Below are 19,900 nucleotides of genomic sequence, written 5' to 3' on the forward strand. Positions count from 1 at the left end.
GGCGGACCCTGCTCCCCGCGGTCACACAGGCGGCCTGGAGATCCAACCGAATGACCGGATACATCCTTCCGCCGGGACTGTGCCTCGGCGCGGGAGAGGGGGTCACCGAGCTCCCCTGACCCACAGGGCGACGCTTCCTCTGCCGCCGTAGGAGCGCTTATCCAAGGTGGCCGGGCAGCCGTGGCCGGGAGCCGGGCAGGGGCAGTGTCCCAGGCTCCTGAGGACAGCAGGCCCGGGGACTGCCTGCCCGAGGGGTGAGAGGTGTCCCCTGTCACACCTTCCCCTCCCCAGCAGCCTGCGCCCCGATGGGTTTGTCTTGCACAGAGGGAAACCAGGCAGCTGTTAAAGAACTATTTATCAAGAATATTGTGTTACTCCATAGCTCGGCATCCCAGGAGAACGTTTACTCGCCCCAGAGGTTTTTCCCAGGTCTGCTTGGCAAACAGTTTGCGTTTGTCTGGTGGGGGCCAATTAAAGGATAAGCATCATCTCCTGGCTTATCTCTGGCAGCCCTGTATGGGGTTTGTTGCTTGTGTTGCCCAAATTCCATTGTCTTCCACAAGACTCAAGAAGTCAGGAGTAAACCCCCCCCCCCCCATTTTTACTTCTGTGCCATGAGCTGTGCCAGTCCACTATGAGCAATTGCCTGTTACAACCAGGAATAGCAGAAACAACAGAAGCAAAAGGGGTTTTGTACAGTTACATGAGTTACATATGTATATATGTATATAGTCATGGTTGTAATGTTTTGCTCTGCCTTGAATTTTACAGGCTGTGGAACAATCAGAAAATTTAATAATAACCAACTATAGGCCATGATATTTGACCCCTTTTTTTTTAATTTAAATCGCATCCAGATACTGAGAATGAGGAGAAGACAGGGCAGTACCTAGTGGGATGAAGAAGCTATGCAAATAAACATGGACTAATCCATTACCATGCACTATAATGGATGGACATCCTGGTCACTGTGGAGCAGTAACAACTTTACCTAGGTATGAATTGCTTTTTAATACAGATATGTTTAACATTCATATTTTAATCTTTTTTTCAAGGCATGAGATTTTGATATTCACACTAATAAAGGGTTTACATTGTTGGTTGAAGCCAGATGCAAAAGCCTTGAAAGCCTGCTCTTTGTCCAGAAAAGAAATAATTATTCTGTCTATCTGAAGTCACTCAGCTTATTGAACACAGGCTGCAGGGCTTAGACAGGGGAAATACACCCTCTTTACTGTTCTGCTCTTAGTCCTGCTGGGCAGTTCTGACACATCACTTAACCTGCCTGTGGCTTACTTTCAATAAGCTGGGTATGGTACCATGCCATATCATATTAATGCTCATGAATAAAGCATCTGCAATCTCCGAATGAGAAAAGGTTCATTTTTGGTTAAAATCATCTCTTGATTTGTCAGACTGAATGCTTCAGCTGTGCCTCCTCATGTACAGTGATGGCAAAATGTACTCTGCTCTGAGGTTTTAATTTAGGAGACCTGAAGAAAGAAAAGAGCAATCTAAAGAGCAAACTGCCTTCACTAACTATTCTAAGATTAGATATTCACTAGATCCTTAGATATGCTTATGATTTTTATTTTACTACATTCATCTACATCTCCTGTAATGTTTATCACATAGGCCTTTTCCTACCAAGGATTTTGACTACTAAAGAAAACACTCTATGACTAAGGGTTAGTTTGAGAACTGCAGTCAGAAATTACAATGTAATTAAAGTCACTCAGTACATAGTGAGACTGAGGGCTGCCAATCACTGCAAAATAAATGGTTAATTTGCAGCTTCTAGCACAGCATATTAGATTACATATGAAAGAGATGCAAGTTCTCTGCCGGAAGGAGGCCTTTTAAGGAGGAACTTATGTACTGCAAGGTACAGTCAGTAAATCCATCGTTGTCCTTGCTACCAGCTATTGCTGCCAGTTGTAGGATACCCTTAAAAGATTTTGGTGTTTTATCAAAGGTCATGTACAATGTGAGAGAGGAAATATATTGTGGTTTGGATGGAAGTCTATTTTTAAACTTATTTTGCTAGTTTAGTTGAACTGAGATCTTTTTTCTTGTTCTAAAGAAAAGGAAAGAGCAGTGTCTGTAGGAAGAAAGTTGAAGAGCATGGCAGCAACCTTCTTAAGTAACAGGGAGAGAAGTTTTGTCATGGTCTGTACTTGTCAGTGTCATTTGCTGTGAACAGGGTAACAGGGAATTCATGTTCCATGAATCCATGAATCCAACAGTGTATCCATTGTTGTGTCAGTGGAGGAGATAGTTTTCTGCATGAGTTGTGTTGAGGAACAGCGTTAATACCCCAGAGATCCTGTGGAGTGTCAATGTTTATGAGCTACCTGAACTGTGCTAATAGTATAGTGCACTTATAAATAAATCATAGATGCAGATTTAATTTAACTATATCCAAAATACACAGGAATTGGTATTTCTTTTGTACATCAGTGATAGGATGCAAAGAAATATTGAAGTGGAAAAGCTTAAAAATCAATGAATTGATGGGTGAAAATACAGAGTACCATATACACTTGATTTATCTTCTTTGTTTATGTATTGCACATATTCCATTCTGTGTATATTCTAGTTAGTGCAACTTGTTTAGAAGGTTCTAAAGAAATAAGCAAATAGAGGAAAATATTTTTTTCTATTTTCAGAGTAATTATATATATATACTTCAAAATTCAGATTTTCCACTGTCAGTTAAAAAGTAACTTTTGCATAATATTGTGTAAATAGAAGATTTCTATAGTGTCCACTTGCTGCTGCTCATAAAACCGTGGAGGGAACTCCCACCAGTTTCCAAGTAGAAGGTGTGGTGACTTGCTGTGACTTTTGCAAGAGAGCAAGCCTTTGTGACAGGAGATAATAAAAGTATGATGACTGAGCAGAGTGCTGAAGCTTATCAGATAAAGTACTACAACTGTCTTCTGCTGAATTGAATAGGTTTTTATGAACTTGCCAGTTGAGTAATCCATGCTTATCCTAATGTACAGGCACAGAAAAACCCTACAAGCAGAGGTAGGAGGCAGGAAATAGAATCATAGAATAGATAAGGTGGGAAAGGACCTAAGATCATCCAGTTCCAACCCCCCTGCCATGGGCAGGCACACCTCACATGAAACTGTGTCACCCAAGACTCCATCCAACCTGGCCTTGAACACTGCCAGGGATGGAGCATTCACAGCTTCCTTGGGCAATGCATGCCAGTGCCTCACCACCCTCACAATAAAGAACTACTTTCTTATATCTAACTTAAACTTTCCTTGTTTAAGTTTGAAACCAGAAATACTCAGAACAGAAAGGGAAAATAAGCTATGGGGGCAGCTGTCCCACAGCTCTGCTAAGTATAGCTGAGAAAGGATGGTCCAGGAGGAGCAGACACACAGCACAGCAGTGTTTCTTTGTCTCACTTTCACTTCCTACAGGTATGTAAGCTTTGCACATGCCGGCCCAGTGCTGGCTGGGGAAACTTAAGTTCCTGTGTTGATGAAGCTGGTTGTTTTGGCAGAACAGGGGAAAGGCATTCTACCTATTAGTATTAATCTCTTCATTAATCTGGTTTGTTTCTTATTGAGGCATTTTACCTTTGTCTCAGGATTCTTTCATTACTTTGCCAAAAATAGAAAACTAGAAATATTAACAGTAAGCATCCCTTAGAATTCCCTAAATACTGCGTATCATTTGCTGATTTTATGAAACAGTGGATGGAATAAGTTAAAAACATTCAGGAAGTTCTGTTTCTTCTAAACAGATTATGGTTTAAAGGACAAGATAAGCCTTCATCAGACACACCTCCAACATTATATGGCTACTTCATTAGCATTAAGGAACTCTGACCTTCACCAAATCTTGAATATCTAATTTTCCTGATTATCAAAAGCAACCTCACTCAGGTGCCAGGAGCAGTGTAGTCATGGTAGCCTGGTAATCTTCCTGCTAATAAAAGACAACTCTGGTGTCAGATGAGAGTGCTCAGCAGGCCTGGATTCCTGTGAAGGAGAGAAGGGTCTGGATCTCCTCCCTATAAGCACCACCCATTCTGAGTCATCTGAGCTGGAAGTACTGGCATAATTGCAAAACATCCTCACACAGATGGAATGATCCAGTGTAGGTTACACCAGGATTCTTTAGTGAGCTATTTGGCTGTCTAATTAAAATATGATGTGGACCGGTCTTTACTGTTGGGGATTTTTCACTGATGTTTCTTCATGAGGTAGAGAAAATGTTTTTCCTCTTTAGTGTCACAGGGTTACAGACTATGAACTTATTTTTGTTGACTCATTTCCAGATATACATAAGAACACATTGTAAAGGTCACTTTGGTTTTTTAAATTCAACTCAAATTCAGTTCCATGTAGCATCATATATTTATGTTGGCTATCAATAGTTTTATGGCAAAGAAAATCTGCCTTTTCAGCTATGGCTTCTTGTTTGAAACATTTTATTTTCTGATGACCCAAGCTGAAGCATTGAATTGTGCAGATCAGGTGTGTTGGACATTGAGTACTTCGCTCATGGCAAACCTCTGGATGCACTGGACCCTGCTCTCCATCCCCCTAAATGTTCTGTAGTTGTTTAGGCACATGCAGTGGATGCAAAGTATTAGTAAATCTGACTTCTCCACTTACATCACTGGCAACATTTTGTGGACACTTTGCAGAGATATAAATGGCAACCAATGGATATTCAGTTTTAGGAATGTGATTTCCAGAGATTTGGAGTTCCTTTTATACCAGCTGAAGTCAGTGAAACCAGTTTCTGAAAACTGGGTTCCAGATATTAAAGCCTGGCAGGCAAAGCTGGGTTATCCAAAATTAGCTACCACCTCTGAAAAGACAATTGTGATTACCTCAAAGAGGAACTCTGAGATAGAACCCAGACTAGAATCTAAGTCAGCTGATACCAGCCTTGTGCATTAACCACAACACTGATTCTTTAATACTGTGAGCTTGAATACTGACTTGTTAAAAAATACATGCAGTTTTCAAAACTCATCCACAGCATATGCAAAATATGCTTTGATTTCATTTGCTGGTAGAATTCTGAGAGTTGAAGTCTATTTGCACCTCAGATTTTCAAAGAACATGCTTCAAATCAATTCATTCTCTGTTGCTGTGAAGTCAAGCCCCTTCCCTTAACTTTTAACAGATTTATTCATACTACCTGGAAAAGAAAAAGTTCAGGAGAACATGACTCCTGAGTTAACAGTAATTATGTGTGTTCTTTAACTAGTCTGTATTTACTTGCAGTAATGACTTTGTGATAAAGTATGATTTGAACAAAATGATGTAATCGAGCTAGCTTGCGTTTGTGTGCATGTATACCTGACAATAAGGATACTGGGGTTTTGATCAAAAGTTATTGTCAGCACCCCACTGTGATAGATTGATCTGTAACTGGTATTATGTACTTAACAGCTTGCATCTAGCTTTCATGGAGATGACATCCTGCAGTGTTTCACAGGTGTAAGTGATTCAAAACCCAGAGTATGCTTTAGGATGTATGCAGGACTATATGGAGTCTAGCTCAGCATGAGGATGAGTTAGGAGGAGAGCAAATGAAAGGTAGCAGTGAAGTGTGTTATTTTAATTCATTCAAGGGAAGAATATGTTCCATACATACTAGATACTAGTAAGTAGTGATTTATCCCATTTCTTCTATGAAGACAGGCTGAGAGATCTGGGGTTGTTCAGCCTGGAGAAGAGGCTTCAGGGAGACCTTAAAGCATACTTCCAGTTCCTAAAGGGGCTGACAAGAAGGCTAGAGAGGGACTTTTTATTGAGGCCTGTAGTGACAGGACAAAGGGCAATGGTTTTAAACTGGAAAAGGGTAGGTTTAGACTGGACATAAGAAAGGTATTTTTTATGCTACATGTGGTGAGATACTGGCACAGGGTGCCCAGAGAAGCTGTGGCTGCCCCATCCCTGGCAGTGTTGAAGGCCAGATTGGACGGGGCTTGGAGCAACCTGCTCTAGTGAAAGGGGACCCTGCCCGTAGCAGGGGGCTGAAACTAGATGATCTTTAAGATTGTTTCCAACCTAAACCATTCTATGATTCTATGATTTTGCTGAAACTAGATGATCTTTAAGATTATTTCCAACCTAAACCATTCTATGATTCTATGATTTTATGTGTTGCAGTGACTGAAGCAAGATGAGGTGAAGACCCAGAAATTTCAGAGCAGTACACACCATAGAAGCAGGATATGTCAGCTTAATAAATAGGCCATGTTTAAGGATATTTGAGAGATTATGTCTTGATTGATTCAATCCTGCAAGCATGCAGCATGCAAGAGATGAGGAGATGAAAACATCTGTACTTTGTTTCCTGCTCTATGGGATGCAGGGAACCCTACCCTGCTGCTGTGCTGCAGGGTTTTTCAATGACAACATTGGTCCTTCAACACTCAGTGAGCTTTGTATAATGCTTTGAAGAGCAGGGAGGTTTGACTAAATGAGAAGACATTTCAGAATGAAGTACAATGTGTTCCATTAAAGAATTTTTCCAGAAGGTGTAAGAATTGTCAATATATATTTCTATATTGTTTGCATTGCACCTCTCACTTGTCTTTCAAAAAGTCTTCTTTGTTTTTAACACAGTCCAGATGGATTTCTCAGAGATGCTGGACATTTGCAACATCCACTGATTTATGTGCAGCGCAGATGCTCAGCACAATTGCTTTTTTACCATACTACATTTAGTTGTAAGAACTTGATTATATGAAAGCAACCCAAAACCTGCTTGACGGCATCAAAAACTGATGTGCTTTCTTTCCTTTTTTTTCCTCTTCCTACTACCATGGCACAAGAGAAGTAGTATGTTCCATACTGAAGAGAGAACTAGTGAGTACTGCCCTTGAAATTCCCAAGTGCAGGTTTCCTGAAGCTATCCTGGTTAAATGAAGACTGAGAACTTACTAAGATTGAGAATGAAAATGGGGAAATAGCTCAAAGAAGTGGATGCACCACTAGCTTAATAGAAGAAAAACCTCTCTTCTTTTGCTATGCTGAAAAATAGCTGATACTTTCAGTTAGCAATTTTGCCGTGACAGTTATTTGCCCAAATTAAATAAGACAAACAGAAGGAAAAGGAAAGGAAATAAAGTTTTGGGGGTTGGTGTTTTTTTTTAATAGCAGGTGAAGATTGGGTGTAGTCGAAGTTTTCTATGACAAATTTCATGTTTTCTTACAAGGAGGATATTGAGGTCTCAAACTAGATCATAACAAAGGAAAGAGCATTTACTTGGACTCCTGTAGCCAGACTAAAGAAGAGAAAGTCTCAGATGTGAATAAAAGACTGCAATGTTGTTGCCTAATTGATTGGAAGCAAAGAACTGTCAGACATCAGAAGTGTGCACAGTGTAAGACTGTCCTCTAATTTCTCAACTTTGGCACTTTTTGGTGCCACTTGTGTTTAAAGTTAGTATTAATCTTTGTGGGACAAAAATGCTACCTTTCTCCCTATAATCTTTCTCCCTTTAAGCAACAGTTTATAAATGCAGTAGCATTTTTTAGATGTCAGTAAGGTATTTTTATCTGGCAATTGATTTATGTGCATAGTAAAATGGATAAGCCTGTCTGCTGAAACACAGAACAGTGAGGCACAGCATAGTGCTACTACAAGGAAACAATCAATTTTTTGGATTTTCATTAGGTCTGACAGCTTTGGCTATCCATGGATATATAACGGTTGGTAAGATGGATACAACATAGCACAGAGTTTCGCTGCTTCCTGTAACTTAGGTGAATATTTGTGTCTGGTTATTTTTGAAGAAACATCCTTTCTACAATGATTTAGCTTTACAAGCAAAGGGAGTATAATGAGAAGCGCACTGCAGGTTCGGCCACTAAGTTACTAGGGATTTAAGACAGGAGGTGGCAGTCTTGAGTAGCAACTCATTGCTGTGTCTCTTTAGTTAAGGTCAAGTCCGAACGGAGTCAGAGCTGAACCCTTAAACATCGCAATGACAAGAAGCTGAGATATTGAAGATGGCAACAACTAACTTTGTCTTTTGTGCCAGATAGTTAAAATCGTACCTAAGTTATTTGATAATTTTAATGCAGGGTTTATGAGTTTTCCTAGGTTATTTAGTATTTGGATCAGTAGTCCTAGAGAGAAAGACTGCAGCGCAGTGGAGAGACAGAATTCAATCTGTCTCATTCTCATCAGGGTTTGTTTCCTCTAACTAGGAAAACCATATTGCAACCAGGAATATCTCCCAATAAAATATCACATTGGTTTATTCAAATAAGAAGTGTATCTAATTCTGGTGCTCCTTTAAGGATCCTGGAAGGGTGGGTGATCCTTCATCTGCTGTCTGTGGTCTGCAGGCAGGTCATGAGGTGCTTCTGTCTCCCTCACAAACTACCACAAAATACTTTTATTAGTAACATCAGATTGGAATATTCTCATGAACAAATCAGCACAAAACTTTGCAGTTACAGTCTCAGCAGAGAAGGGAACTTGATGACATCATTGTTTTTCCCCTGTGAAAATGCTTAGTTGGAAAAAGACAAAAAAAGACTAAATGAATCACAGCAGCTACATGCAACATCCCACTAGTCATTCTGAAGAATGTGAACAGTGCCATTCACTGGGCAATCACAATGTAGCCAAGAGAGCTCTGTAGCATTGCTGGGTATTCACAGCAGGAATTTTACTTGTAAATGATATTGTAAATGTTGTGTATCTATGGATTGCTTTTCCCAACAGCCCTGCGCTTTTTAAATATGCATTCTGGACCAAATCTCAATTTACATATTTTTTTCATTCAGATGCACATGAAAAGTCTTCCTTTAGAAGTCTGCAAAGCAACAAATCCTTCAAATAGAGCAAGTTGCAACTCTGATCTACTTAGAAAGTATACATGCATGTAAGCCTTGATTCAAAACAGAGCTGATTTTCTAAGCTTGTTTTTTGTCACAGCCTACAGTCAAAAAATGCAGGCCCTTTTTTCCCTGTGGCTTGAATCCTTCAGTTAGCCTGTGTATGCACAAATGTGTCTGCTCCACACAGACACAGTAGTTTACCTTGATGGATCTGAATGCAAGATCAGGTTTTCTGTAATAGTCCAATTCTGTTAGACACAGCAGACATTGCCATGAACCCTTCTGTTTAATCTTTTTATTAAGCAAACATTTCCCTACGTTTGCATAAGCAGTCGCCCAGCCGTGGCTTCCACACAGTCCTTTAATAACTAGCAGGGTGTGGTGATTAAATTTCCTCAGAGGCTTTTCTTCCATCTGACTACCAAAGTCTAATTTATTCCTCAGTTAACATCATCTCTTACTTGCTTTGTTTTTTTCACCTTCATCTGTCAGAGATAGATCAGTGAGTTACTAGCTGTCTTTTTAGTGCAAAAAGGAGGTGGAGAATGATTCTTTGAGCCTGATTCCCTAATGAAATTAGGCTTATGTGATCATACCCTGTCTATTCCAGCATTCAGCACTAAGAACATGGAGCCCCGTTGGCCATTTCACTTCATATGGAAGAGAGACAGAGGACTCCAGTCTTCCAGCTTCCTAGTAGTATTATGAAAATGGATGGCTGGGAAGAGGAAAGAGATCCTACTACTACCTTCTAGTAAGGGAAAGCTTGCACTGTGAACTCTTTTCTTATTAGACGACTGAAAATTCATTCAAGCTCTCCTTTAAGGCACAGATGTCTGAGATGCTAGTCTTCACTAGTTGCATTGCTCGGAATTTATTCACATGGGGATAGCACTCCAGTGGGCAGTAGTGAAGACAAGGCACAGGCAGTATTTGTAATCTGGGTTTATAGAAGTTCTACAGTGAGGTGATAGCACAATGTGAACACATTCCTCTCCTTCACATAGTGAATATGAAGGTCTGCCTCTTATGTGTAAATGTGGTATCTGGGTATGGTTGTCATGGTGCTCTTTAAACAACCTGCCTTTAAACATTCTTGTGACCTTCTGAAGGTGGAATGCACTGTACTTGATGCTGGAGAGGTATGAAACACATAATTTTTTGAATGTCTATGACAGAACAAGGTATTTGTTAATTTTCCTACCTTTCAAATATCAAAACGATGCAATTTAGTGTCCTGGGTTGGAGCAATCCCAGGCACAGCTACAGGCTGGGCAGAGAACAGATTCAGAGCAGCCCTGCAGAGAATTACTTGGGGGTGTTGGTCAATGAGAAAATGAACATGAGCCAGCAGTGTGCACTCACAGCACAGAAAGCAACTGTATCCTGGGCTGTGTCAAAAAGAGCGTGACCAGCAGGTTGAAGGAGGTGATCCTGCCCCTCTACTCTGCTCTCGTGAGACCTCACTTGGAGTATTGTGTGCAGTGCTGGTGTCCTCAGCATGAATAGGACATGGAACTGTTGGAACAAGTCCAGAGGAGGCCACGAGGATGATCAGGGACTGGAGCACCTCCTGCATGAAGACAGGCCGAGAAAGTTGGGGCTGTTCAGCCTGGAGAAGAGAAGGCTGCGTGGAGACCTCAGAGCAGCCTTCCAGCATCTGAAGGGGACCTACAGGGATGCTGGGAAGGGACTCTTCATTAGGGACTGTAGTGATAGGACAAGAGGTAACAGGTTCAAACATAAACAGGGGAAGTTTAGATTGGACATAAGGAGGAAGTTCTTTACTGTTAGGGTGATGAGGCACTGGAATGGGTTGCCCAGGGAAGTTGTGAATGCTCCGTCCCTGGCAGTGTTCAAGGCTAGGCTGGACAAAGCCTTGTGTGGCATGGTTTAGTGTGAGGTGTCCCTGCCCATGGCAGGAGGGTTGGAACTGGATTTTCTTAAGGTCCTTTCCAACCCTAACTATTCTATGATTCTATTCTATGATTCTAAGATGAGCACCTGCCTTTATGTGTGTGTTTGTTTTTTAAATAAATGCAATGAAACTGTGAAAGAATGTGCAAAACACCTCATAGAGTGATCAGTATGATCATCTTGAGTTGAAGGCTGAGTCTTAGGGGTCTTTCTGTGTACTAGTTTAATTTTTACTCTTTCACAGTCATATTTATGGAATTGGAGAATGTGCCAAAAGGTATTCTGCTCTATGAAAAAGTGCAATAAACTTGGGCCTTATAATGTCTGTGTTGGAGAAATAGTTTCTTTTTTTTAAAAAATAGGTGGTTTTGGAGTCTTAAAGACTCTATTTCTGCTTATTGGTTTTCTTAGGACAACAGTACCTCAGCCTTGCCTAGCTTAGAACATGGATAGATGTTTGATTCCAGATCCAGATGTGCAGAGCAAGTAAATTTTCAGTCCACAGCCACATAGGTCCTTCTAGCTGCTACATCCTGGCCTGTCGCAAGCAGGTTTTGTGTGTTCTCCCTAATTCCTATTAAGCAGAATTAGGTTGTTAGTTTAAAATCCAGGTCTGAGGTATGGCAGCTTCCTTTGCCTCACCTGAGATAGCAGCCCTCCTATAGGCTCTTCTCTTAGCACATCCGAAGAGTGGTGAGGAACTTCTGTGGTTGTTAATCCTATCCACTGGCATTACTAGATGTAGAAGAAACCACCTGAAGCCCTGTTGATAATGCAGAAGCATACAGCATCACAGGCAAGACTTCTGCCTTAACAAAGGATTCCTGAATACCACCTGGGGACTTGAATATCTAAGCTCAGCAACAGAAGGAAACCAACTGACTCATATACTTTTACAAACTCATGCCAGCAAGCAGAAGCACATTTTAAACAAGGCCACATGTGAAAATGGCTTCTTACACTGAGAAAAACTGTAGCTAGGAGGAAGCAGGGTATTTGAAGAACCATTTAGTGATTTGGGACACTAAAGAGATCTATTCTGAGTGGGGAAAAAAGTCCTCATGAAAGATACACTGGAGTTTTTAGGAAGATGTAGTTAAAGTGTAACTTGGACTATGAATAGCCTGAGCAGATATTCAGGAACCCTACTAGCTCTCTGTGTGGTAGGAAGATCTAAGACAGATGAGTAAGCAGGTCCATGAGCAATGGACAGTGAAGCCTGGTTTCCAATGGATTTGTGTCTCATGCAAGTTTTTCCCTTGGCCTCAATGTTTTTTGTGTCTGTCCTAGGTGGATCGTCTGATATCTGATAAGAATGGGAGGCTTTTGCTACATCCTTTTCCATGGCCATTCTTTTTCAGTGGCACCATTTGAATCTCCTTCCTACCTGGCTGCCAACTTCCACTAAACTTGTGATAACTTTGAAACCTATGATTCACTTTCAAATTTAGTTGAAAAGCAGGCACTGGATTCAAAGGTTACTCAAAGAGGAAGTGAAGACAGCAGATTAGGCATTCATACACAAAATATGATGACAAAGGCCTTTTTTTCCTTAGGAAATCAGAACAGTTGGAGAAGGAACTTCCTCCAGACTTGGTGATTTCCAGCACTGGCAAAATCATCTCAAATTAAGGCAGAGAAGGGGTAAATGGAAACAGAACTAAAACCTGCTTTCACATTGCTGTCTTTGGAGCTGCTTTGGAGCTGGGGTGCAGATTTACAACATTGTACTCATGGTGGATGTTTGGTGTTTATTTGGATCTTAGTTATTCATTAGGTGAAAATATATCTAGTTAGAATTCCAGGTGTTGGTGTAAATCTAGATGTCAATTACTTTTTTATATTATTGCTATTTGTTAGGCAGGTGTCACTGATAGGATTCACTTTGTTTAACCTCTTACTCATTCCAAAGCAATATATTTCTATTTTTCTAGGTGGGAGCTACAGTGGGTATGAATGAGAAAACATAGTGCAGTAACAGGTGCATAAACCAACCTACCTGAACACGTATCTAGATCACTTGTAATAGGCACATTTTGTGACCCAGAACAATTTTCTGTGGTTCTTATCAATGTTTTCATCAGAGTTTCATCCCAGTAGGTCAGAACTGCATTGTTTTGCTAAGGCTTTGGTTGACTTAAAAAATAACCCTCCTTTGGCTATTTGAGAACCTGTAGCTGAAATCCATGGTAATTGCAGGCTGTGCTTTTGTCCTAGGAAAAAAAAAATGCTTAAATGGCAGATGAAAGGGGAAATGATCAGAAGAACTCTTCAGAATAAACAGCTCTATGTTTTTCCCCTCTGTCTCTGAAAACTTCTTTTAGCTCCACACATGGGTTTGAATAAGCTACCTCACGTTTGCTAACACCAGGTAAAAATTTATTCTATAGAGAGAAATATATACCTTGTGTCTGACTTGGAAAGAAGAAAGGTGGATTTCATGCAGATTATGTCATTGTATGTAGAAAAATATATACTGCACAAAACCCAAAATGCTTTATCTAGAGGCTTATCTAAGTGCAAAAGTTTTTCTACCAAATATAAAATAGCTGTTGGGATAACTAGGGTGGGACAATCTGTGTAGATAGGTGTGATAACTGATAACAACACTTCTTTGCTTCAACTAAATCCTCAGTAAGAATGTACTACTCACTAGAGCTTGTGTCAGAATAATATTTCAGTTAAATAAACTATAACCTATGCTCCTAAAAAGCAGTAATGCTTCTACAAGACCCGTATGTAGACTAGACCCTAGTATATGTAGTCTAACAACACAGCTCTTATCCAGGGATAAGCTCTTTTTAAATCTGAGGAATTCATTTCTATTCACTGCTTTTATATCACTTCATATATTACTCTGTGAGACAGCAGATTTTTGTATTCAGCTCCTGCCTTCCAAGCCTTACTTTTTCAATTCCAGCAAGCAGTCAGCTTGCAGGGCATGAGCCCCACCTTTCAACATTGCAGTTTATGATACTGAACAACACTGAGGTAGTTAGATTAGGATTCCTCTCTTTATGGAATTCAGGATGGTGTCAAACCTGCCAAATGTCTCTTTCACAACATTCTGATACAGGTGCTGTGACTGGTGTGCTCAGATGGCTCCTGCCTGAGCAGCACTGGGGTTGTTGTAAACCAGCAGAAGTATCTTGACCATTCACAGCGGTGCTTCCATAAGCTTAGCCAACATCAGAATCAACTCCAGGGACAAGTGGTCATGGTAGAGTTTCAGGCTCCTTACCATTTCCCTGCATTGAACATACTTGCCAGCAGGTTAGAACTGAGCCTTGGGTATCATGTATGCATTTGCTGGACACATACTGTAAACAACAGCTGTCTTCCAATTTGAGGCCTCCTTTAGATATCATTATGTCCTCTGTAATGTTTATATCAACACTTTATGTACTCTGTGAATCTAAATGAGTAGTTTGGGTAGCTCTTTGTACCTGGTTCCCATGATTCTGTGAGTGGAAGAGGTCCCTTTATGTGATCCTGGCAGCAGACACGTGTATGTGTTCACGGCTGCAGGAGGGACAAATTGTTACGAAAGCTGGAGAATGGGGGAGTACTTACAGGACGCATCTCACTACACACTTACCCCAGCTTGAATAGTCTTTCTTTGACACTACATACTGAAAGTGTCTGTATCACGGAAAACAACTTTTAACCACAAAGGCTATGCAGAGTGTGATTCTGCTGCCCAAGAGCACAGACCATGCCCATAGCAGTCACAGTCTTCCCCTTAACGTGATCAGCCTTAGTCACTGTATCTCAGATCACATTTTCCAGTACCACTCTCAGATTTCCTTGGGTAATATTTTTAATATTGTCAGCTTGGAGATTAACTGAGGATCAAGCATATTTCACTGATTTCATTGACAAATAGCTAAGAAAATCTGAGAGCTACAGCTCACAAACAGGACAGTCTTTCATTCAGTTTTTTTCCTTTCCTTCTCTCCACTGGCTTTTTTTCAACTTGAAGCTGGCAAAGCCTTGTTTATGAGGCCTTTTACTCTCTGGTCTCATGCCCTGAGATACTACCTCATCATTCCAGACCAATCTGTGGTACTCATTTAGTTGTACCTCTGCTAGATACAGAGATATTGAAGTTAACAAAAAACATGTAGTTTAACTTCTAGAACCTAAGCTAAAAATGTAGTGGCCAAGCATAGAAAGTCTGTGTTTTTTCGCAATGAAAATGAATAAACTGAGTTATTGAGACAATAAAGATAAGTCCCATGATGGTATTGTACATAGCTTTGCTTCTTTTATTGAAGAGAGCTCAGAAGCAATTGATAAAGTAAAATGAATCACAGCCTAAATTCCAGCCAGCTTCTCTCAGCAAGTGGTCAATAGTTGATAAATAGAAAATAGGCAATGCAGAAAATTATTCCTTCCCTCTATCTCTGATACCCATTTCAGGAGAGAGCACTCATCCCTCAGAGGGAGGAAGGGATGTTCTCTTGTACATGCAGCTATCATTGCTTAGCTTTCAAATTAATCCCACTCTAACTAGCCTATCCAGCCTGGGTTTGTTACTGGAAACAAATGGAATTCAGACCATGAGGACTCTTCATTGCCTCCATTCCACAAGATGTGTAAAATAGTCATTGATGTATCTCACTCCATTTTCTTACTTCACTTAGCTGGTTTAGGAGCAGCCATTTAAGAAACTTGTATTTTGCAAATCTGAGATAAACCATATTACAATAGAGAGTTGTTTGGAGGTAACAGTGCAGTGTTAATCAGGACTGTGATTAGATGTGTCTAGATAGGTCTGGAATGTCTGATTCCTGTTTGAAATCCTGGTTTTCAACCTGTGATGCATGCATTTTTTCCCATACCTTCCCCATTAACTTCTGTTATAACAGAGTGTTGGGCAACATGGTCTAGTGTGAGGCATCCCTGCCCATGGCAGGGGGCTGGAACTAGATGATCCTAAGGTCCTTTCCAACCCTAACTATTCTATGAAAATGCAGTCAGTATTTGCAAAGGCCAAGTTCTGCAGAAATAGAAGTAATTCTGCTGTAGTTCACTCTGCTCCACAGAGCAGCAGAGAAGAGTTTTAATTTACGCACTATGAAGAAAGTGCTGATTTGGCTCCGTGGTTCTTGGAAACCGTCTTTGCTCTGCTATTTCCTGTTATTTTCTCAAGCTGTATATTTCAGATGCGAGCAGGGCTCTACTCAAAATCTCTTTATGTTTGTAGTGGAATGACATGATTCCTTGGACAGATGTAGACGGGTGTTGTTTGCCAGTAAAAAGGAATGGAAAGCGAAAGCGTGGCAGGAAGTTTTCTTATCTTAGTTCTGAGGATTTGATGCTTAATACCAACACACCATCGTTAACAGCCTTCCCCAGTGCTGACTTCTCTTGATGTGTTCAGCACAGGCTGCACGCTAAATCTCATTTCCTAAGACCTTCAGCACTTTGCCTGATTGCTGCTCCTCTCATCCTGAGACAACTTTACACAGCCACACAGTGAGACAGTCCCTGCTCGCTGTTGTAGCATTGGCAGCAGCACCCAGCAGCTCCTTTCTCACAGCTCTGCTGCAGTCTGACAGTAAGAGGTTGTCTGCAGGCCAGACAGTGCTGCAGGACAAGCAACTTTCTGGCTGCATTAACTGATGATTCAATTTAAAGAGCAGACATTACCACTATGTTGGTTTGAATGATTGTGGTGCTTCAGTGTTTGTTGACGTTATGTAATTTATAGTGTTCTCTGTGTGTTGGGAGAAGGGAATACATCACTGCAGTGATCTGACACCTCACCTACATTGGTGACCTTATTTCAAACCTTTTTGGATGCCAAATTGAGTAAAGAGCTTTCAGACTCTGTGAATGACCTGGCAGGAACTGAATTACTTTCCTCAAGCCCATTTATACTTTTTGTTTTGTGACCCTGGCAGAGCAGTGATTGGGAAAGTTGTTCACATGCCATCTGCACCTGCTAGCTTTGCCATGCAGCAATAGGTCATTTCCTTTCCAAACATGACTGGCTTCTGATACCAGTGGGAAATTGGCAGCTCATATATGAAAGCAGAAGACTCCAGTTTCCTCTTTTGGCTTTTCACTGAGATAGGAAGGGAGTTGTTGTTGTTGTTATGGTCCCAGTGCTTTGTGTCAGAGCTCTGTTCCCCCCATAACTGCTTTTGCAGTCATTGAAAAACAATCTGTCAAAGGTATACAGCTTCATATCTTGTAGGGATAATTTTTTCCCAATATCACGGGCATAATTCTAAACAGAACTGCACAACCTACAGTGGAAATATTTCCCTCTTCCTGTGAAGGAATAAGAGTGCAGAATAAAGTGGCTCTCTGATGATAGGGCTTAAGAAACAACATAGTAGAGTTGAAGTGTACTTTTCTCCCTATGTCATGTCAGAAATATGAGATAAAGTGGCATTCGTTGTTCTTTCAGTTCTCTTCTTACAGAAATGATGGGATTCTGTCAGATTTCTTTTTTGTAAGGGGTGTTTAAGGCAGCAAGGAGGGAATCAGTTATGTTGGACAGGATGCGGGCAATTGCTTCATCTCCAGCCTGAAGTATCATTTCTGCAGAGAACTGCAAAGGAGCTGTATTGCTGACAGTGAGGGGGTGAATTTTGTTTCCACTCTCAATAGCATAAAGCAGCTGCATTGGCTTTACAAGTGATTCAAGAATTTGCTCTCCCTCAAACTTAGGGTAAATTGTTTCTTGCACCCACTGTGTGTCTTTATAAATGTGCACTGCCTTTCTCTCCCTGCCAGTTACTGGAGATGGAGATACAATCATCTGGTTTTGTCTGTGCTTTCATGTGGCATTATTAATGAAACAGGTAATCCTATTTGTCTTAGAATCAAGGCAAATATCTCTTGTGTTCTGTCCATCTGTTCCAGACACCAACAGCATGCTCATCACCATGGTATTGGAACAGGCTGGTACACAAATAGCAATCAGCAGTTATTAACATAATGTTATTACTTGGTCCATAAAACTAATATTGGCAGCGATATTAGACATCACTCACTGTGAGATGATAGTTCCTCAGCTGATGGACTTTGTTGTGCCAGAATATAATAGTATTTTGTATAAAAATCAGCAAAAGGATGCATTTTTTATTTCATGCGAGTAGCATAAATTACCAGTCTAATCTATATAAAGATTGTCTCTTTACATCCAGTAATTTACAACCCATTGTTATCTTGTTGTAAAGCAGCATTCTTTAGAAAACAAAGCAGGGTTTTTTACATGCTTTAGATCAAATAAATCACTGAAAGTTCCCTTTTTCCTCCTTTCTCCCCCAGCTGTTGATACAGACTGATGCAGGAGTGGCTTTCTGCATGCAGAAGGCCATTTATGTCAAACTTGAACCAGACGAGTTCCGGTTTATTCAGGACACGATCTCTTTTGGTAGTGTTGGAGGGGTAGCATGTGATTGCTGCCCGCCAGGAAACTGTCACTCTCTGCACACACATTAAAGCAGTCAGTTCAATACCTTCTGAAAAGAGTAAAACTCACTCTGCTTTTCTAGCCTCTAGAAGGAGCATGGACCTTTCAGACCAACTTTTTGCAGGACTCAGTTTACCAGGGACACACACTGCAGTCCCCAATACAGCCTGAACACCCTACCAAATATAGAGATTCCTTACCTATCCTTTTACCCCTTCATATATCTAATTTCCACATGATCAAAAGTCCAACTTCAAACGTCTCCTTTTTGTTTGGTCACTTTTCCTATGATACAATGTAAAGATTTTTGTCAAGTTGAACAGCCACATTTTTTAAATCTCTGCTATTTAAATTGCGTTAAAATGAACAGATTCCTCTCAGGTGGTTTATGCCTGTCCGGTTAAATGAATATTCCATCTATATATAATTTTTCTTCCCTGCTTAATCTGAATACATTCCTTGGAGACCTATTTTGCAAGCTTGTCTACAGAGACTTCTCTACAGAAGCAAAATGGAGCCTTTCCAGATTGCAGCTTCATAGCTGCAGTTATAAACTATAAAGCAAAAGTGAAACCAAAGCATCAGAGTTTCTAGGTTTTATATACAACTTTCGCTCACTTTAGATGGCAAATTGCTGCTAAACTAACATTTCTGTGTTACAGTATCCAAGCAAGTGCAGCTATGATGAAAAGGAACATCTTTATCTGAGCTGGTTGTGATTACATCAGTAGGCACAAGCAGATTGCATCAGCCATTATTAGTCTTTCAGTGAATATGAAACTTACTGGTTCAGTCTCTATTTTTATATCAGTATTTTAAAAAAGAAGAGTCAACTACAATAATTATGCTTTAAAATAAACCAATTAAAAAATGTAAATGGATTATTAAGGTCACTGTTGCCAGATGAGCTATATGTATGTAGAGCCCAACTGAAATGGTCAGAAAGGCTAACAGGAATCTCGTTATAAAAAGAAAGGATCATTCCCTACAGTTTAGCTCTGCCTTGAACACTTAGCTTTTGGCCCCACTGTGGAAAGGAGTCTAAAGTACCAGATGACTTTCATACATGTCCAGATACAATTAAGGGCAAAGAACAGCATTTTTACCCTGTCATTCCTTTTTATCAATCTCAGTTTCTTTCAGGGCCTGCATGGATGCATGCCAGCCTGTCCTGCAGGATATAGTCCAGCGAATAGGAGAAAAAATGTGTTTGAACTTGGCATAATTGCAATGAACATAAAGGTATAGTTGGAACTTAACTCGGAACACTCTCTTCTCTCTTGCTGTCATAGGCCAGTATCTTGATTCTCTGCAGTCAGTTGCTTTGGATCAACGTTATTCAGGAGAATGAGTCATTTCTGGCTCAGCTTAATGGGTTTCTTGGGACTGAAAAAGCTACCACTGGACTATAGGCTGTACCACAAATGATTTTATGTAGCTCTTTTTATCATGTACACTGACTGCCCACCAAAAGAAAATGAAGATGCATCACTTCAGCTTTTATAAGAAAGGTCTGTACAGCTTTTGTAATATCCATGGATAGAAAGTGGTTACAGAGGTCTTCAGCTTTCTCTGCTTCTGGGGTTGCAGCATACATCACAACATTACCCGTTGCCACTGCACTATTTCTCCTTGTCCTTTTAATTTGAGATAGGCTGCATCCTCCTCAGTAATCTTTCAGGTTTATTACCTGGAGCATGAAATGTGA

The 19,900-nt window shown here is 40.5% G+C and overlaps 1 long non-coding RNA gene across 1 annotated transcript; it reads left to right on the forward strand.

Moving 5' to 3' along the window:
* Positions 1-872: 872 nt before the first annotated feature.
* On the forward strand, positions 873-6,255 carry LOC115946251 (uncharacterized). Its single transcript, XR_004549496.1, has 2 exons — positions 873-995; positions 6,156-6,255. It is a non-coding gene; the product is annotated as an uncharacterized lncRNA (long non-coding RNA).
* The last annotated feature ends 13,645 nt before the right edge of the window (positions 6,256-19,900 follow it).

This window comes from Melopsittacus undulatus, chromosome 3, assembly GCF_012275295.1.
Source record: "Melopsittacus undulatus isolate bMelUnd1 chromosome 3, bMelUnd1.mat.Z, whole genome shotgun sequence".
NCBI lineage: Eukaryota > Metazoa > Chordata > Aves > Psittaciformes > Psittaculidae > Melopsittacus > Melopsittacus undulatus.